Consider the following 22517-nt stretch of genomic DNA (forward strand, 5'->3'; position numbering starts at 1 on the left):
TACATATACATAATATATAACTAGGATTCAAACGACCTTCGGACAAACAACCGATACCCTAAGTCCACAACCAAACAAGGAACATGAGGTAAGGTGAGCTATCAGTCCTAAGTCCTTTCAATCCTACTTATATAACTATATCTATATAGATACACATTTAACAGAATATAAGTTTAAAAGAGTTTAATAAAAGTATTTGACATGTAAAAGAGTTTGTAAAACAGTTTGAAGTAGTTTGTTTGATAACACAGTTTGAAAAGTAAGAAATCCACTTGTTTGGTAGTTATTAATCACATGTGATTGATATAATAACTATAATAGTTCAACTTGTATCCCCCCATAAAAGCATTTAAAATCATTTAAAAGGTTGACTAAGGGGTATGAACTCACCTGTAGTGAGTGGTTTGGATGAACGGATGTTATAGGATGCTAAGTGTCAAGTGAAGACTTGAGCACACACAAGGATCCTAGTTAACATATAATAACACATATATGTATCCAATTAGTCATTAAACAACTAATTAACCAAGTTAAGACACCCTAGGACATGAAAAACACTTTGATTCAAGTGCTATAAGTACCAAGGATTGCATCTAAGGGTTGTAGGGCTTTTCTTTTGAGTTTATGGTCCAAGGGTAAACTCTTTATGAGTTTACGGTTTTGGGTTTACGGTCCTAATGGGTTTACGGCCGTAAACCCATGGTAACTTCTACCATTTGGTGTTTTAAGGTCTTACAAGTCAAGGTTAAGCATCTTGTAGTCAAGTCCAAGCCTTAGGAAGTCATGGTGGCACAATGGCACCACTTTATAGAGTTTACGGCCCATGGACCATTTCTCCATGAGTTTACGGCCGTAAACCCTATGGGTTCTTGATCTTTTTGATGTTTAAGGTCCTAAACACATCAAGGTAGTGATCTAGACTAGTATCCAAGGCTAAGGAAGGGACTAGGGCTCACAATGGCCCTTTCATTAGGGTTTACGGTTCAAGAACATGTCTTGACCGTAAACACCTTTGATCTTGTGTTTCTTTGTGTTTTCTAGTTGAATAAGAAGTGAAACAAGCCTATAACAAGCTAAGGTGAGAGTACTTACAATAAAGGAGCTTGAAAGGGTGTTAAAAGTCCAAGAACACTAGTGTGTGTTCTTGGTGTTCTTGGTGAAATGAAGAACACTTGAAGATCTATCAAAATGAAGAGATTTCATGGATGAAATCATACAAGATCACTAGATGATGAAGGATATCAACTAATTAAGGCAAGAAACACTTACAAAGTTGAAGATCAAGAAGGAAAATCGGATGCTACTTGAGAGAGAAATGAGTTTATAGACTTGAAAATGGTAAAAAGTGTATAAAATGACTAAGTGTCATATTTATACTCCTTAGAGTTTACGGTCTTAAACACCATGTTTGGGCCGTAAACTCCAAACTCTTGGAGTTTTGAGAGTTTATTGATGCACAATAAACCCTAGAGTATCCTCTCTCCAATTATCTCTTGAAGTACTAAGCTTTAAAACACTCAAACTGACTCCAAAAAGCTTAAAAGTTAGCAGAAACAGTTCTGACTTCTATTGAAGTGGATGGATGTACAGAATAGAAATTTCGGGTTGTCACATTTATGCTTATGATATAATAAATCAAGAATGAAAATAAGCGTCAAAAATAAAATGTTAGATAAACCCGATATCTATGAAGAAAGTTGTAGTGGTCGTGACAAGGATTTCAGAGATATAAAGAACGCCGAAATTCGAGTTATAACGAAGAAGTTATTGCCTGTCGAAGTTTCGCGACAGAACCGGCACGACACTGTGTGACGTCAATAGTTAATTTACGATAGAGGACTTTTTAGCCCTAGTGATCTAAACGAAAGTCGTAGTATTTGTTCAACCGAGATCATGCATAAAAAGAACGCCCAAATTTGACTTCGTATGGGGAAGTTATGATTTTTCTAAGTTTCGGATCGACATTGCACAGCTCGAAGTTCGAATATTAGATCGAGCAATTTTTAGCTGACACAACCTACACGCGAATCAAAGATCTCGTCAATAGGATCTCAACGATAAAAAGACAGACGAAAACGGAGTTCGTATGTAGAAGTTATGAGTTTTACAAGTCGTTTAACGGTGTAATCTTCTCATACTATTAAATTTAAAATCAGTCGAGAATTAACCGACAAAGTCTAAATGTAAGTTGTAGAGTATGGTCTCACCTACGCGCGGATATAAAGAACGCCGAAAACGGAGCTTGTATGCGAAAGATATGAATTTTTGAAGTTGGAGTGGGAAATCTCGAAGCCGGGTGCGAGGGGTACGCCCAGCGTATCCTCGGACACCAAGCGTACCGAAGTATGCCCCGCATACAGAAGCTCGTACGCCCCGAGTTTTGACTTTTTCTACAGACCCAAAGCAGCCACGTCCCTCCATCCGAAGAACGACACGTGTGTACGGAACGAGACTTGCGGCCAGCGTAGGTCCGAGGTACGCCCAACGTACCGAGGCCTCGCAGGCTATTAAAAGGCAGAGAAGCCAGCCACTTTTCTCACTCATTTCTCACATCTTTCTCCCACTACTCTCCCCCTAATTTCTAGCTCTGGCAGAAGACCTCGAAGAGCCTGGAATCTCCGAGAAAAAGAATTTTTCGGTTTGAAACTCTGCCCGTGCAGAGCCCGGTTTTCAAGCAAACTTCTCGGTTTCGTCAAAGAAGATTATTTTAAGAAGCGAAGTGCTGTCCGAATCACTTCGTATCAGGTGAGTGCATAGTTACTTTCATCTTACACATAGATATGAAGTATTTTATATAAATTACGTGCTTTGTGTGCATTTTTACTCGAGATCTGTGCTAGATGAAAGATCTAAACTTCTTTGTTTTTCAGATCTAAACCGTATATGTATTTTGTTTACAGATCTGAACCTTTTTCTTCAGATCTAGGTTGTAGATGTATTTTGTTTACAGATCTGAACTTTTTTCTTCAGATCTAGGCTGTAGATATATTTTGTTTGCAGATCTGAACCTTTTTCTTGAAATCTAGGGTGTAGATGTATTTTGTTTACATATCTGAACCTTTTTCTTCAGATCTAGGCTGTAGATATATTTTGTTTGCAGATCTGAACCTTTTTCTTCAGATCTAGGCTATAGATGTATTTTGTTTACATATCTGAACCTTTTTCTTCAGATCTAGGCTGTAGATATATTTTGTTTGCAGATCTGAACCTTTTTCTTTAGATCTAGGCTGTAGATGTATTTTGTTTCCAGATCTGAACCTTTTCATGAGATCTAAAAGTATAGATGTATTTTATATCTACAAATGTGTTGGGTAGAACATGGGTAGATAAATGATGAAGTATGAAAGATGATATAGGTGAATATTGGTAGTTGCACCACATCCTGTAGATGTTTTTTGAACTACGATGCGCTATAAACATCCTAGCAGATGCGCCTATAGGATAATATCGGCAACTGCACCTAATAGAGAACATCATGAATATGGCAGTTGCGCCTAACAGATGATATCGGCAGTTGTGCCTAGTTGAGAACAACACAATCCTGGTAGCTGCGCCTAAAGGATAATCTTGGCAGCTGTGCCTAATAGATGACATTAGCAGTAATGGACTTCGTGCATATTTCCTAGTATAAACTTTAGGAATGAATGAATGAATGAAGGATAGCTAATTCTTAGGGTAGAACCTTAAGAATAAAGAAGATAATGGGGATGGGTAATTGGGTTGATTGTTTGATGATTAAACATAATAATTATATTATTGTGGGTTGAAAACCCTATGTACTCACCAGGTTTTCCAACCTGACCCACTCAGTTTATTTGTATCATAGGTGTCGATATAAAGCTGCACTACACTGAGAGATTAAAGTGATGCAGATCACTAGTGTAAATGAATGTAAGTTCAGTTTATGCTTATGTTTCTGTATTGAAGTTGACATCCCAAAGTTTTATAATGAATAAAATACATTTCTTTGGAAATGCTTTGATAATATATTTATCATGTTTTTCTGGGAACAAAATTCCGCAACACTTTTCTTTAAAAGTATACTCTGATTTTGAAAATGAAACATAAACAAATTGGTCTTTTCTGGCCATAAAAATGGAGATGTTATATTTTGTCAGGTTTAGGCATGATTGATGCAAGTGCTGTTCCAAGCCTTCCTTCGTCTTAAAGTCAAGATGTGTCGACTGTTTGCTGACTGATTCAAAAGTTATTGTTCACGGTTCAACTTTCGAGATGCTTCACTTTTGACATTCCACATAACTATTCAGCATACTCTTTGTTAGTCAAGACACAATAATTATGTTGATGCATTATATCTTTATGTCAGTAATTTACACTTCGCTTATCTAATATCTTTTTCGTTTTCAAAAATTCAAAAATTCAAAAACACCAAAAACGATTTTCTTATTTTCGTTATTTCAATTCAAAAATATAAAAAAAAAAAATTTGTTATTTCAATTCAAAAATCAAAAATATCAAAAAGATTTTTTTTTATTTTTGTTATTTTCTTTTCAAAAACAAAAAGCCAAAAATATTTTACAATTTTTTTTGTGTTAGTTAACTTGTTTGTGCAGCTTATAAGCGAAGACCTATGGTGGTACATGCTTTGCAGCTTTTGGGAAAGGTATAATTTCGATCCTTTTGCACTAGTTAAGTGTCCCTAGAAGCATGCTGCAGCATGTTGTTCCAAGCCTCCTCGACTCAATGTGTTTCGAAGCCTTAATGGAATTCTCATCCTGATGACTCCTTCCCAATTAGGCTATATTTGCATTAGTCACTGAGCTACCTTACTCTTCTCATATTAAGTTAAGAGTTTCCTGCTTGGTCCACATATAGCAGAGGTACACTTCATTTCTTTTAGCCAATCTTTTTAATCCTAATGTTCTTTCACGATCACACATAATGACACATACCCGAGATATCTCTGGTCGAAACAAACCAGGTTATAGGTACGTAAACCGTATGTGTTTATGATCCAGAATCATGAGGCCGTGATGATGGTGAAACCTTCAATTTCGAACCATTTAAGGAATTGACGGTGAACTTAATGTTCAAGATTTTCACGAAGCACTTGTTTCTGTACCTATTTTTGATATTCAAAATCATATTATTTCGTTTTGAGTGATCTTGATAAAATGTTCGACACCCACGACATTTTTCCCTACAAGGTCCAATATTACTTATTTTTCTAGGAATATGATTTCTGTCTAAATATCAGTTTCATCCTTCGTTACTTTGCATATTTTCCAAAGCCTACTTGTCACCGACTACATTGGTCAAACAAGTAATTTCGCTTACATTTCTCACACTTATGTTGAGTTGTGATATGTAACGAAATTCAGTCCACCCGCGAAGCCTTCAAAAAGAAGCCTTTCGATACTTTTCTACAAGTATTCGATTGTAAGTCACGGGAAACCACACAAGCTGTACGACATCTCTCTTGATGTAGAATGAATTGATCTTTGCCTGGGATCTTACTACTTTTATGTTGATTTATAATTGACATCACAGATCTAATTTTTTTTTATCTTGACCTCGTCCCAATTTTTGGTACACTTATGTACACACCGAAATCCTTGAGGTTCTAAATAATACCAACTCAGGCTGATGATTTCGAAACATCTGGAATATGACTTCAATTTGCAACCCAAAAGTGAAAGAGCCCAACCTCCATACCGAAGGTTTTCTGACGGTTCTTATCCTCTTGGGGTACACGAAACGACTGATTGACGTGACCGTTTTTTTGCTTCACGCTTTTCATGGAAAAGTGCTCATTAGTTTTCAAACGTGACTACTTTTACGGGTATAGGTCCAATTTACTAGGAGGCACGTGGCACGGTTTTAATGGTGAATCGATTCAAATTCAAACATGGGGTTTACATATAAAAGGGTTTTGGGTACTCTCATTCCAACTTTACGCGATCAAAATCAAGAATTTCCCAATCCTCTCTCCTTATATGCTTTGTTTTCTCCAAAAACTTCAAACCCTAACAATGGCGGCCACTACTGTGAACGTTGATACTTCTCACACCACCGACGACAACACATCTCAACCATTACTGAAGATTCAGGGGACTAATTATCGAGTTCAACCTAATGTTGAACAATATCCTTAATAACTATAGATGCTTGTTGTCGCCTTGAATCACTCTGTTTTATCTACTGCAATGTCAGCCTCTTTTTCTGTTCCAATGACATGGCTGTCGCTTGTTGGTTCTACTGCGGTGTTCAACAAGACGACCAAAGTGGTCACTTTTCAGTTGACAAATGAGAAGAAATACAAATTAACAAAAAAGCAGTTTGCTCACATATTGAACATACCCAACGAAGAACCTTTTTATGAGGTTTCAACTTATGTTCAACGAAATGGGTTATCAACCACTGCTTACGAAGATAAGTGACTTTAAGAAATCCTCTCTTCCTTGTATGTGGTATTTTCTTTTTGGGATATTTCTTCGCTGCCTAACTAGTCGTAGTGTTGGATTGGATAAGACAAAACTCGAGATTTATGCTATGGTCGCAGGATTGTACTATGATTGAAAGGTGGACTATGCAACTCAGTTGTGGCAAGAGTTTGCAAATAGTATTGCTAATACTAGTGTGTTTGCTGGAGTTTCTTGTGCTCACTATTGGAGCCTGATACTGATGTATGTTTACCAAAAAGAAGGTATCATGGTTCCTGCTGATGATCCTAAGGCTGAATTTGGCATTTAACATCATCCGAAGGTAGTAACTGATGATTCGGATGTTTTTCCGATGGTGCCACGGATTCCTGATTCTATGTTGCGCAAAGTCGATCCTGCTAATTCTGTTCTTCTTGCTTATCTTCAAACTATTAATCCGTCAATTTAAACTAGGGTGTTATTGGCAAAGGGGGTTAATGTGAAAAAGGGCAAACCTTCAAAGAAAGGTGCTCATTTTAGTCCTTCGAAGCCTGATCCTTATCCTACAAAGAATGTTAAGTCTTCTTCTATGCCCATTGATAAGGAAACAAAGAAACCTGTTCCAGAGAATGTTGTTCAAGAATCTACTAAGGAGGTTATACCTTCAAAGTCTGAGATTCTCAAGTGTATTAAGAAAATGGCCCATAAGCCTCGACACTCTCCTGAGCAGTCTACTTTTGAAGAAGAAAATGTTGAAAAATCCTTGTCTTCACCAAAAGGAGTTTATGGCTCAAAACAAATTCGCAAACCTCAACTTTCTCGCAAAGGAGTCAAGATTCATGAGATTCCTGCTCCAGTTTCCCCAGCATCCAAAAATCGAATGGCAAGAGATATGTTAAAGTGTATTCAAAAGAAGCAAAAGTGTGTTGAAGACCCTTTGGACAAAGTGGTTCTTGAGACTGATTTCGAAGACAATGGTAAATCTTAGTCTCCAACTCGTCAAGTTGATATGGTCATTCCATCACCGTCGAGGGAATCTCCACTCATGTTGATTTTCGAGGAGACAGGAGGTTCTGGTGGCAATGTGGAAGCATCTCATGTGGACACAACCACCAATCAAGGTGATCCTTTGCATGCATCCGCCCCTGAGCAGACGATAGTCATACCACCTGGAGTTTCGACTGCAGAATCAGTTTCTGAGGAGGTTCGAACTTCAGGCATCCCTGCGAACATATCTGATATGGACATAAATGTCATCAAGGGTGATGGGGTGTCGACTAATAAAGCCCAAGGTATTTCGACAATATCTACTACTCCTGTTTCTATCCTAATTTCATCAACTTTCGCAACCACTGGTATTGACCATTCAACATCTTTACCACCTTTTCATACTCCAAAAATTACATCTTCACCTGCTTCTACCATTTCACCCACTTATACTTCTAGCATCGATCAACCAATCACATCTTTATTCTCTTCACAATCCACTGATGCTCGTAAATCCATTCCGGATGACACTACTGACGAAGATGAGGAAATGGTGTCTTTTGCCGAGATTCAATTTGATTCAGAAGAAGGGAATATACAGATCACATGATGATGTCTGGTAAGCAGTTTAAAATTCTCATCAGGAAGCTGAAATCTTTATTACAACTTCAAGCAAATGCTGGAAGACGAAATCATGTTTCTGGTCTTGAAGTTGATGAGATGCTTAAGGCTCAGGAGCTTAGATTAAATGTAATGGATCAACATGATAAGAGTAATGAACTGCATGTAAAGTTTCAATCTGAAACTTTTAATCATCAAATCAAGGAATTGAGAGATGTTGCAAAGGAAAGACATATTTTGTTTGTTCAAAGGTCAAGAAGGTTCGAGAGTATGTAAATTTGAAACTTAAGGAGATTCGTTCATATTTGGAAAAAGAGGTTGCACAACTTAATCACAATTATTCGTCTCTTCACACCAAGGTGGATATCATTGCTAATGCTGTCACAAATGTGGTCAAATGGTATCAGTCCTTACTTATAAAGTTTGATTCAATGGCTGAGTCTGTTGCTCAGGAAGTTGCGAAGCTGAAAGAAATCTTGGGTACTCTCACGGAGTCTGTCTCCAAACTTGGTTCTTCGTCATCCTTACTTACTCCCGAATTTCTGTCTCAGAAATTTTGATTGTCGGAGTGTACAATTCAAGCTGAGTTAGCTCCACTTATGCGGTTAGTTAATCTCATGCCTTCTGATGCTCTGTCTGTTTCCACAGGGGTGCAAGGGGGAAAAAGAGGTGTAAGTGTTGGCATGAGTTCGAAAACTGGTATGGAGGAAAGTGGTTCATCAAAAGATAGTGGTGATGCGAAAATTGTAGGGAAAGTGATGTCAACTCAAATTCCCACTTCGATGCCCAAGACTTCTGTTCCAATAACCTCTACAATGACAACGACAAAGCCGTTGACGAAAGGGATTGTTATTGGAGGGTCAAGTTCTTCGAAGCCACCTCAATCAACTGAAGCAGTTAAAGGAAAAGGAAAGGGTATAAGCATTAAGCCTATTGCCGAAAAGAAGAAGGCTGCTATTGAAAAAGAAATGGAGAAGCAAAGACATATCCAAAGCATTCTTCGTCAAATGGAAAGTGATCCACCTAGTTTGGAGAAAGGTGATCGGACAAAGGCTAATTGCTATGAAACCATCGAAGCATCAATTTTCAGTGGGGTAATGCATGAGTTTAAGAAAGTACCAATGAAAAGTTATCCTATTGAGAATACTGATTTTAATCAGTTTGATTTTCAAATTAACGAAATCATGTTTATGGTTGCTCAATATTAAATCATTGATAAGTTCGAAGATAAGGAGGAGTATAAACGACCGAAGATAAGATTTCATGTTGTCCTTGGGAAAAGAGAAGAAGAAATTTGCTCTCTTGTAAATATTGTGTGAGTTATTCACATTTCCAAGGATGTCTTGTTCGTAGGTGTATTGCATAACTTTAGATTTTAGGCAGTTCGAGCAAACAATGTTGTGTTCGACTTCTCAGTAGCTGATTTCCCGTTAATAAATCTTCATGATCTTATTATTGTTGCTAGAATATTAGAAGGAGTGGATGTTTCGAAACTCCAAATGACAAGGAAGGAAGACTTCTTAATTGGCTATGCTTGCATTAAACTGTTCATCGACAATTACTATGAGTGTCTCATGATGACTGATGTAGAGTTAGCCTTGGCAATGGGAAAACAAATAATAGTGCCTCAATCTTTGTTAAAGAGTAAAGCAGATATGAAATTTTTTGTTGATGGTGAGATTTGTTTGAAGCAATTGGGGGTGGTGTTTGTTGGAAAGAGCAAGAAAGGAAAGAATACAAAGTTTCTTTTTCAAGCTTGTGACGTTGAAAGATATACAAATTCTCAATATACGAATGTTCTGCTTCATATGAATAGTTGCAAGAAAAACAATGATGGTGACAAAGCTGAAATTCGAAAAACAATCAATTGGTATGCTGAGATAAGGAGAGTTATGCATCAAGCAATTCAGATGCTGATGACTTGGGTATTCGACACTTCTCACAAAGGGGGATAATGTTGAGGTCGAAATTTGTTGTGAGGTGTCGAACCATTCCTAGTCATTGTCCAGTATCGAAGTTTGTATTGTTATTTTTACATTAGCGCATTTTTATGTCGAAGCTTTCACGGTTAGTCCCTCTTGTATTTTTTGTATGCTTTTGTCATCCCTATAAATATGTGATTAGTACTAGAGTTAGAGGCATCTTTCGAAGTAATTCTATCTTGTACTCTAATATTCTCTGTACTTTTGAAAACCATAATTGAGCCAACCAGATCATATTTACATTGTGTGTTCATAGTTCTTTCTATACTCGGATTTCGTTTCATAAATTCGATTAATTACAACTACAAATTGGAAGTTAAAGAAAATAAGAGTGAACCTTTTAATACTAAAAACCCACATTTTCCAAATCCCGATTCGAAACAGAAGATGAAAGCATCATTCACAAAAGGTAGAAGTGATGTTAAGAACATCAATAATTAGCTTGAAAGAAAAGGAAAATAGTATCAATCATGAAAGTATTCTCAAGAGAAAATACAAAATGCTTATGAGAAGTACTTGAATGATTCGATGAAAGGAAGTACTTCATCTCAAGAGTCTACACCATCAGTGGGAAAGTGGAAAGAAATTCCAAAGAAGAAAGTTGACGTTTCTCAGAAAAAGGTTGAAAAAGGGAAAATCAAAGTTGAACCTTCCCCATTGCATGATTATATTTCGGTTCCTAGAGCTAATGAAATTGACTTAATTGACAGTTTCAAATCGTTAGTTTGTAATTGGGTCTTAGGTTCTTCATTGCACAATGTGTATCAAACTAATTTCCAAGGATCCAAAAGGTCTTGGGGACCTAAAATTTTCTACCTGATTGCAGGTACTATGTGACGAGCAATATGATGAAAATTGGTATATCGATAGCGGATGCTCACATCACATGACTGCGAGGAATGAAAATTTGAGAGATTTTCGAAAGTTGGAAAATGTTGGAGTTGTCAAGTTTGGAAAAAACCAAAAATGTAAAATCAAAGTTTATGGAAAAGTGACGAATGAGAAATTCACCGTGAATCGAGTCACTTATGTAGAAGGTTTAAAGCACAATCTGGTTAGTGTTTCACAACTAGTTGTTGGAATAGGTAATCAAGTTCTTTTTGATAAGGAAGGAAGTATTATCTCCAACAAGTACACGAAGGAGATTCCTAACCATACTTGTTCTTAACTATACTGGTCATCCAAGTAATTTTGCACTACTAATTCACACTTATGTTAAGTTGTGACCTTGTGTGAAATTGAACCCACATTCGAAACCAAAAGCAAAAGAGGCCCTTCGATGCTCATCAATGAGTTTTTGATTGTATTACACGGGAAACTACACAACCAATTCTTCATCTATCTTGATGTCGAATGAAGAGATATTTGCCGAGGATCAATTTGCTTTCGTATCAAATGAAATTTGATATCATGATATCCACATTTTGTTTTATTTGCTTCTATTTCATTCTTTAGAAAACGAAAACACTAAAATCCTTGAGGTTTTGGTCTTACTAACTTGAAACCTAGATTTCACAAAGTCTGGCAAATGATTTTACTTACCCTTCCCATAAGTAAATGAGCCTAGCCTCCATGCTGAAGGATGGTTCGTATCTTGGTATCGAAACATATGGCGGTTCTGATATGATTGATGGAACTGAATGGTCAGAATGAAGTGATGGTTCGGAATTTTCACGGGAATCAAGGACAAAGTGATAATCACTTTTCCTATGTGGCAATTTTTATGGTGCCGGTTAAGTAACCAACACAATAAGTGGCATTTTCTTACTGGGTATCGATTCAAATTTAAAGATAAACGAAAGTTATAAAAGGAAAGCGATTGTTTCCTTTGATCTTTCTACTCTCTGATTATACCTCAAGAACCCTAACTGTTAATCGCTTCTAAAGTTCTTCAAAATTCTCTACAATGACTGCTTTTCAACGTAATGTTGATCTAACTACAACCAATGAAGTAGAGGTTTCACAACCTATGATGAAGATTCAACACACCGATCTTCGTCTAATTCCAGCTCTTGAAACCTACCCTGGGGATTTGCATATGCTTGTTGAAACTCTGAATAACTCTATCTTATCATATGTTATTTCTTCATCATTTGCAATCGCGATGGAATGGATTTCTCTTACTGCTTAAACTGTGGTGTTCAACATAACTACCAAGGTGGTTGCGTTCTAGCTCTCGAATTCAAAAACAAATAATTTCACTCGGAAGCAGTTTGCCCAAATTATGAATTACCAACTTCAGGTACTTTCTATGAAGTTTCGAATGATCAAGTGATTCATATGTTTAATGAAATGGGACATCAACCTACCCCTACTACAATTAGCCACTTTAAGAAGTCAAGTATACCATGTGTGTGGAGTTTCTTGTTTGGAATCGTTCTAAGGTGTTTGACAGGAAAAATCTCTAGGTTTGACAAGGCCAAGCTTAAAGTATACTCAGTCATGGCGGGATTGTACTATGGTTTGAATGTTGATTATGCTTCACATGTATGGGAAGAGTTTGGAACTTCAATCCCTCACACGAAGCTAGCAACTGGTGTGTCGAGTGCTTGATTTTGGGGTTTAACTCTTAAGGAGATCTACACTCAGGAGAATATTATGTTTCCCACAGGCGTTGATACTGCCGGATTTCTAATGATGGCTGCTCCACAAGTTTCTGTGGATGATGTTAATGTTTTCCCATATGTTGCTCGCATTCTGGATTCGATGCTCAAACTTGTGAATCCAATAAATCGGTTGTTGGTACAATATTTGGCCTCTATTGATTCTTCTAATCCAACTGGGGTTCTTCCACCAAAGGGTATAGAAGGAACATCTAAAGGCTTGAAGGCTCCAAAGAAGAAGAAACAAGTTGAAAAACCACAAGCTGTGGAGGAGGAGATTGTTAAAGAAACCATACCAACGAAAATTGGGTTCTTAAACGCACTAAGACACCAGCCAAGAAACCTTCTGATTCTCCAATCAAGACAACTACCCAAGAAACTGTAGTCGAAAGTGTTGAGCCCAAGGCTATCGAATCCTCAAATCTTGTTTCTTCTAAGGGTGGTCCAAAGAAGGTTCAAAAGTTATAATTCACCATGAGGGGAGTTCTTGTTCGAGAAGTTTCATGTCTTGGATCTCCAACATCTAAGAAGCATCGAGCTTTGGATGTTGCTCAACAGTTAAAGAAGAGGAAGCATGATTCAGTCCGTGTTCCACTTGAGAATGTGACAGTCGAAACCGGGAATGACAGTGATAGCGAAAGGCCTGACGTTAGAATCGAGGATTCCTTTATTGGTTCACCACAAAAGGATACCTATGTCAAGTCAAATTCGAGGAGACAAGTATTCCCAATGTCACTATACACGTATCTGATACGGATAAAAGCATCAATTCGAGTGACTAACAAAAAATCAACATCCCTAAGAAGGAAATAGTCAAACCATTCGGGGTTTGCATACTGAGTCTGTTCAGGAGGAGGTCGAAACTCCAGACATCACTGTGCATTTATCTAATAAGGACACAAACGTCAACATGGATGAGGGGATGATCAATAACGAATCTGTAATCATCATTGTGCACTTATCTAATAAATAAAAGCAAATTGATCATTTTCTATGATTGGCTTGACAGCTGGATGTGTTCATTGATCATCCAAGAAACTTAATTTAGTTGTTAGACAAGCGTCGACCCATCTTGAAGAATAGAGTCAGTGTTTGATAAATGAATTAGTTACTCCTTAACTCTGCGCTCAACTACGATCGCTCAAAAGTTTTTTGGGTTGGTAAATGGTTTTGCATGTCGACGTATTGTAATTGACTTATGCATGCATGTGGTTCAATATGAGTTCATTTCGTTAAAAAGTAACATGGATGAAGTAAATTGATGGAGGAGGTCGAAACTCCAAACATCACTGTGCACTTATCTAATAAGGGCACAAATGTCAACATGGATGAAGGGATGATCAATAACAAATCTACAATCTCGACTTCCATTGAAACTTCAACGGTTTTACCACCACCATCATCACCCATACCTAATTCTTTTCCTGTATCGACTATCTCACCAAAATTTTTTGGTGTCATGCAAGAACCTATCACCACTCTTTTCTCATATCAATCCAATGAAAAGTCACAACAAGAAAAAGAAGTTGATGATGAAGATGTCATGGTTTCGTTTGCAGCGATTCAATTCAATCCAAAAGAAGAAGATATTCCTAATGAATTGATCATGTCAGGTAAACAATTCAAGATACTCAACTGAAAAATCAATTTTCTTCTTCAAATAACAGCAGATAGTGGAGGAAAGAATTATGAGACTGGGGTCAAAACGAACTACTTGATGAAAGCTCAAGAATCTCGTTTGCGAAACTTGATTGAGGGAATTGATCAGAAACAAGCAGAAATATTAACTTTTCATTCCAAGAGCTATGATAATGAAATTCAAAATCTCCGTGATGTTGCTAAGTCGCTTCATGAACTTTTCATGGAAAAAGGTTAATGAAACGAAGGAGTCTCTTGATGTCAAGATTGCTGAAATAAAATCCTTGATGTCAGAAGAAGTCAAGAAGATGGAAGAAAATTACAAGGTGTTGCATGGAAAAGTTGATGTTGTTGCTAGTGCTATTACTCCTTTGGTTGAGTTTAACAACGAGTACACGAAACAGTTTGAAGCTAATTTAGAGAAGGATGCAAAGGTGTTTGAACATATCGAAGAATTCCTATCTGGAATAAAGGAAACTCTGTCAAAGGTTGATCTTTCGAATCAATCAACCATCTCTCAAGAATCTCTCTCACAAATGGTTTCGAACATCAAGTCGAACATTAGAACTGAGCTCGGACCAATCCTTAATGTGGAACTTCGTTTACCAACCAATGTTCCTCGTGTTGTGCAAGCCTCGCAAGGGGGAGATAGAAGACTTGGATCTTCAAAAGATTTTGATAGTGATAAAGGAGTAGTTGTTGGGAAAGTTATTTCAACTCAAATTCCAACTTTAATTCGTATGAAGCCTATAATGGTGTCTTCGACTACAACATCTACAACAACAAATATCCCAAAAGTTCCTTTGAAAGGGATTTCGATCATGGAAGGTGAAGGAGGTTCGAGTAATGCTCCTTTCTGTTAGGACTAGAAAGTATTGTGTCAAATGTACAAATGTATGCTTTATCTTTTGTATAATTCCAAAATGGGCCTATCCAGGTTCGCAATTACTGAGTTTTCTAGTCTCTATAAATAGTGCATGCATGCAACATTTTAGGGTTACGTTTTTGTGTAAACCCTAAACGCCGTTGTACGCTCTTACAGAGAAGTTCCTTCTCTGAGAACTTTTCTAGAGCTGTTTGAATCTAATCATTCGACACACTTTTGATCATTGTTTCTTGTGTTTTATTCATGTCTTTAATATGGAATCTCTCGATCATCTTATTTATTGTTTCAACAATTAGTATCAGAGCAGGAGATAGTGTAATTAATTCTCTATTCTTCTGTCGAATATATGGTTTTATTAGGGTTTTACATTTATCTCAGATATGTTCTTGTTGTCTCAATCGTCTCTATCGATTGTAGACCTCAGATCTAGATATTTAGATTAATCTTGAACTCGATTCACATTTTACACATCTGGTTCTATATTTGTTTTAGTGAAATCTTGAAAAAACGCCTAACGAAGATCCTCATTCTCTTTCGTTCAATCTCTCAAGCAACATTGGATCCACGACAAGGATTCCAATTCTTTTTCCAGAGGACTATGAGGTTTGGGCTCTTCACTTCGAAGATTATGTCCTTGTAATCGAAGAACATGGTTCGACAATATGGCAAGCAATAACATAGGAGACGTACACTCATACAGGTACCAGAAGAGAAATCAAGACTTTGGCTGATTACAATGCTGTTATTGTTGAACATACTAACATTCCGCAGGATGAAAAGGATAAGTTGATGAGCAATATAAAGGCAATGAGAATTATTAGATTCCCTCTTCCTCCAGACACTTTTCGTCTTGTTTTTGCGTGTGATACTACAAAAGCTATATAGGATAGGCTGAAGGAGTTGTATTCAAGTGATGCTCGTTTAGAACACTCTGTGCAAACATTACTCTTATCAGAGTTTGGAGCGTTTGTACAAAAACCTGATGAGAAGCTAGATCAGAAGCTCAATCGATTCAATCTTTTGTTAAACAAAATGCTTAAACACAATCTCAAGCGTAAAGTAATTGAACAAAAAGTCACGTTTATGAATGGACTCAAATCCGGATGGAAGGCCATTGTTTCCACCGTTAAGGCACACAAACAGTTTAAAAGCTATTCTTTGGCCAAACTTCTAGGTATCCTGAGATCTCATGAAGAAGAAGTTTCTAGGGAAGTGAAGCATGTTTCCAGTGTTGGTTCCTTAGCATTGGTTGCTAAAGGAAAGAAGATAGCAGAAGAAGATTCTGACTCTGACTTTTCAGATAGTGAAATTTCAAAAGAGGACAAAGCTCTAATGGTGTCCAATCCCAAGAAGTTATTTAAGAAGAATTTCTCCCGTTAGAGAAATAAGTTCAAACAGGGCAATTCCAGTTCGGAAAAGCCAAGAGAAGAAAGTTTTAAGAACTTTTTGAATGATGAAGAGAAAAAGGAAAAGAAAGTGTTGGGTGATTCGGGTTATGACTGTAATTATTGTTATGGAAAGAATCATTTTGCGAAGGAATGCGTGCTGAGGAAACAGAATGAGAGAAAGGAAAAGGAGAAAGTTAAAGCTTATTATGTTTAGAAAATATAGGAACTTTGAAAGAAGAACATTCCAAATGCGAAACCAACATTGATTGTTCAGGAAGAAAATGATGATGGGCGACTCGAGGTATGGTCTACAGACTCAGAAGATGACGAAGTTAGGAAACCTACCCATGGGGGTGCTTTGTGGTGAATTCATAGAATCAAGGATATGAAGGCAGGTGCCTGATGGTTCAGAATGGTGTTTCGGAACCAAGGGGATATGCCACGGATGTCTGAAAGACTTCCGAGAGCTACTTTATTGTGAAGACAATCTCGGAGCAGGTGAAAGAGTGCGAGAAGGTGGTTGATAAGGTACATTCTATACTCAATTCTCTTTATATTTCTTCATCCCGTTATGATTAGGAATTATATGACTTACGGTACACTATTTCTAATTTTAGTGATAGTTTAAAACGAACTCGTCTCAGTAATTCTAATTTGACTGATCAACTTAACATGGTAACATTTAAAAGTGAAGAGAGAAGATTAAGAATACAGGCATTGGAATTAGAGCTTACTAGATCACGTGATGATGTTATTTATCTTAAAGAGATAGTCTTCACTTTTGAAACAAAGGAATATTTTTTGTTTAATTGCTAAGCGTTTATATTTTAATATTACTCATTTGCATTTGGATTGTGAAATAGGGAAAGGTTTGCATAAAATGATTTTACCCTTTCTTGAATTGAAAGAGGACAAAATCGATGCTAATTACTATTAATGCGAATATATTGTTTCTTCAGATGACGTTTCTGATTCATATAGGTTTGGACTTGAGAAAATTGAAGAATACATTCAGTCCAAAGAACACAAAAATATGTTGAAAGAAATGTTAAATGATAAGGATAAAGAAGAAATCAAATTAAATTCTATGCAGAAGTATGACTTATTATCCAAGAAGTTGAATTCGGAAAATACTCTTGATCATGAGAATATTTCTAAATTTGATGAAAGCAAAATGAGTGAAATTTCTGTAGAGAACGAAATTGATTATTCTGCGTTTGTACAAAATTGTGATGAACCAAAGAAAAATTTGATTTCAGAAAACTCAATCGAATTTGGTCGAATTGCTGAAAATAAAGGTTCAAATGTTTTAAAAGAAAAAGCAACAGTTTTTCCGAAAGTAGAACAGTTCCAAATCAAGTTTTTCTAAAAATAGGACTGAACAAAAGTGATACATCTAAACTAACGTCCCTGGTTCATAATGATTATGCGAATGGTTGTCATGAATTCTTCTGGTCCAAGCCAATAGACAACACGGATGAAACAAATGGTCTTTCAGAAATGAACTCTTGGAAAACAAAAGGGAAATACATTTCTGAACCGTTGAATCGTGTGGACCTTTGTTACGATAAGGCAGGGCCAAGTGGCACAAAAGATGTTTCAAGTGAAACCTCTTCGGAACAAAATGAAAAGCCAATCCGAAAGCAAAAACTGAAATCTAACATTCATCAATCTGCTGAAGAAATAATTGCAAAGAAAAGGCAGTTGAATGCTAGATATAGGAAGAATTTGAAAGAAAGAAAGTGTTTCTGGAAAAATATTAATTCCAATGAAAGTTATGTTAACTCAGTACGATCTTCTAATCAAAAAGTGAATTCATCTCAAATTCCGAAACAAAAATCAAGTTTTTCTTCAAATCAAGGTTGTTCATAAAAGTCTCATACTCTGAAATCAAACGCAAAGTGTTTTTCAAAACCACAGCTTTCAAAACCACGACTTTCAAAACCACAGCTTTCAAAACCATAGTTTTCAAAACCTCTTACCAAATCACAAGATCTTAAGGGCAAAAACAAAATTGCTTCGGAACCAGAGGTTTCTCCCAAAGAGTACGAAGCAAATTTGAAAAAGGAAGAAAAGGAATTTTCAAAAAGAATGGCACCCAAAATCAAGGAAAATATTCAACGAAAATCTAATTTTGTTGAAATTAATCTTTGTCATAACAAAGTTGAAGTTTTCAAATTGGAAAAAGGGATGAATCGAACTTTGAAATGAAAATCGTTTTGGGTTGATAAAACTAAGATTTTTCCTGTACCAAAGAAATCCTCACAAGGACCCAAGAAGGTATGGGTTCCTACAACTCTCTAAATTTTGCAGGTTATGCGTGACGAACAGTATGACTCTGAATGGTACATCGATAGCGGCTGTTCTCGTCACATGACAGGAGGTAATGGCAAATTCTCAATTCGGAAGGTAGCATATGTAGAGGGCCTGCAACACAATCTGATAAGTGTTTCACAATTGGTTGTAGGTACTGGTCTGAAAGTGTCTTTTGATGACGAAGGTTCCAAAATCATAGAGAAGAAAACTAAGGCGGTTCTTCTAAAGTCTAAACGGAAGGGAGATATGTATCCTCTGAATTTGAATCCGATCAAAGGGAAACCATCTATTTGCTTGCTTACGAAAGCTTCTTTGGATGATAGTTGGCTTTGGCACAGAAGGCTTTCCCATCTGAACTTCAAGGATATAAACAAGCTTGTAATTTGTGATCTTGTATGTGGTCTACTTCTTGTGAAATTCGAAAAGGAACATTTATGTGTTGCATGTGAGCTCGGAAAGCAAAGCAGGAAGAGTCACTCAACCATCATAAATACAAAAATCATTGAGCCACTAGAATTATTGCACATTGATCTTTGTGGTCCATCAACCATCGAAAGTATTGGTGGTAATAAATTTATTTTGGTAATTGTTGATGATTTTTCTAGATTTACCTGGGTGTTGTTTATTAGACAGAAATCAGATGCAACTCCGAAGCTGATAGATTTCATCAAGCAAATAGAGGTACAATTACAAAAGCTTGTTCGGAATATTTGTAGTGACAACGGTTCGAAATTCAAAAATCATGCATTTGAAAAATTCTTAACTGGGAAATGGATTGCTCACAACTTCTCGTCACCATACACTCCACAGCAGAACGGTGTCGTTGAAAGACGAAACCGGTCTCTTTGTGAAGTAGCAAGAACTATGATTTCATTTTCGAATCTACCCTTGTACTTCTGGGTTGATGCCATTGCCACCACTTGCTTTACTCAGAACCATTCTTTCATCACCAAAAGATTTTTGATTACTCCTTATGAAATCTTGAACCATCAGAAACCTAATGTTAAATTCTTTCATGTGTTTGGTTCCAGGTGCTTTATATTCAATTCCAAAGAACATCGGACCAAATTCGACGTGAAGGCCGACAAAGGAATTTTTCTAGGGTATTCCTTGACTTCAAAGCCATATCGTGTTATGAACAAGAAATCAAGAAAGATTGAAGAAACATGCTATGTCACCTTTGATGATAACTAGATGAAAAAAAATCAGAAAGAAGATTGTCAGTCTGGGGAAATCTTGTGGTCAACAAATTTTATGACGATTCCTCTTATGAACTTATATAAGGAATTTCTGAATCTGTTTGATGAGCCCGAAAAAGCCATTTTCTCATAATTGAAGGACAGAGATAATTAAACGGATGAGTTGATTAAGATCGTGGACGATACTGCTAAAGATCTTGAAAAAGAGCCACCAATTCCGAATCAACCTCAGCATGAACCTTTTGATGCTATAGTCTAGAGGGAGAGTTTGTGAGAACAGAGATACCATATGCAGGGACAAGGTTCGAAAACTACAACCTTGAGTTAATGCTTAAGATTAATGTTTGCTTATAATTATGTGTTCCACTCAAGTCTGGCCAGACCAGTCGAGACTGAAGAAAGAAATTAACGAAGTACTTCAAGTATTAAATAGAGAACTATGAGTATAATCAAAGTGAAGAAAATAAATGAACAAGTAGAATGTTTTGAAAGAGTTTGATATGAGAGAAAAGGTGAAAGAGAGTTAATGTGAAAATATGCTATCTTTGGAAGAACAATCCATAATATTCTTGTCATTCAATCACTCCTTAAATAGTCAAGAAGGAACCTCATACAAATTGTTTGACATACAAAGGACCGGATAATAATACTACTTCTGACATACTGATTATCCAAATAAACAAAAAGACTTGGTCCCATGAAAAGTTACATCAAACTAAAGACAAGAATAATTAATGCACATACTTATACATGATCTTGGAACATTTTGTCATCTCGACACATACTCCACTCCGGAGTCTACCATCATCTCGTACCATAAACATTTCAGACTCAAGCCTGACTTTGGATCTTTAAGTGTTAGAGATTGCTAGATATTCACTTTCAGGTTCCAACAATCTCCCCCTAAGTGAACTTAGCAATCCAGTCAGCTTAGTTCGATTCTTCCTTGATACACACATATGCCGGGTACAACCAATCTCTGACTTCGATGTACCACTGCAGTTGACTTATAAACTTTTCCTTCACATGCTCTGGCGTGTCGGACTTTTAAGCACGATTGATGAACTTCCGAAGGGCCTTGGTGGGAACCAGATGCTTGTTAAGGACTCGGAAGAAGTACTTCTTGTTTGTTTTCCTTTGAAGATACACAAACCCTAACACTGGTTCATAAATTGGTTCCTCTGTCAATATCTCAGCTTCTGGCAGCTTGAAGTCAATCTTTGCTAGATATTTTTCGGTTCCGAACAAGTGCGCCAATTCAAAGTCGCACTGGCAAAATTTAGCGACATAATCTTTGAGGAAACTCAAAGCAGCATGGTAAGCTCCCAAGCTAAGATCGTCGACTTGGTGGCTTCTGAAAAGGACAGTTATCGTCAGGATGTCGGTGGGATAGATTGCTGGGAAATCGGCATCGGTGATGGTTTTTTGAGTTTGTTTGTTCTGGAAGATGTTGTATCGGAACAACACACAGTTCAGTTTGAATTTGGTTAAGATTTTCCTTCCGAACCCATAAATCTTGGTGATCCTTTTCCGAGACCATACTTCTTTGTGGGGAAGAGCGTTCTTGGAGTAAAAGGTCTTCAATCGTTCACGTGCAGTTCTGATGATCATTTGTGGATCATCTTCTGGGTGAATAGGAGCGAACTTAGTGTAGAACTTGCTACATGGAGAGAGAGGCAGATCGATCTGGTCCGAATCTTAGTTGGGAAGATCATAGTACATAAATGGCATTATGTCCAAATCATTTATAATACCTTATCAACAAAGAGGGGAAAGCCCTAGCATAGGATGAGGATCATCTTTGAAGGCTTGGATCCAGATGCTTTCCTCAAGAGCTTGATTTATTTCTTCCTGGGACCAACCACTTCTCTCTTTCATGGGAGTTCCGGAGTAGGGAAATTCTGAGATGGGCTTCTTTCCCTTGTCTTGTTGTTTGTTGAGGACCGAAAGAATGTGTTGCAGGTTCTCATCTATGGCGAATTTTGGAGGAGAGGAAGGTAGGGGCTCTTCCGGAATATCATCAAGCTTCCGAAAAGGAGAGCCTTCATCGATAGGAGCAATCTTGGGCGAAGGAATCAGAGGCAACATCGATGTGGTGGCTCGGAAGGCATCAACCGTTAGTTTGGTTTTAGCCTTAGCCACTTCTTGGCTTCTTTGAAGTACATCAGCCAGAGTTGATGGCCATAAGGCTGTTGACCATATTCGTTGCTCTTCCTCGGAAAGCACTTTTGCTGGGAACTTCTTCGGAGCTAGAATCCCTATGATGGAATTGGAGATGTACTTATCTTCTTCATCTTCATCATCATCATCATCATCATCATCATCATCATCTTCATCATCATCATCTGGAGAACCTGATAGAAATTGTAAAAAGTCATCAAAGTTTTCATCTCGGAGTCTCAACTTCGAGATAGGTTTCCAGGGAAAGGGTTGAGTTCTCCGGCTGGGGCCTTTTCCCCCTCTTGCAACGGATGACCAGACAACCGGTGCAAGCATTGCAGACTCTTTAAGATC

The sequence above is a fragment of the Lactuca virosa genome, chromosome 8, assembly GCF_052849685.1.
Source record: "Lactuca virosa cultivar CGN04683 chromosome 8, Lactuca_virosa_CGN04683_v6, whole genome shotgun sequence".
Lineage (NCBI taxonomy): Eukaryota > Viridiplantae > Streptophyta > Magnoliopsida > Asterales > Asteraceae > Lactuca > Lactuca virosa.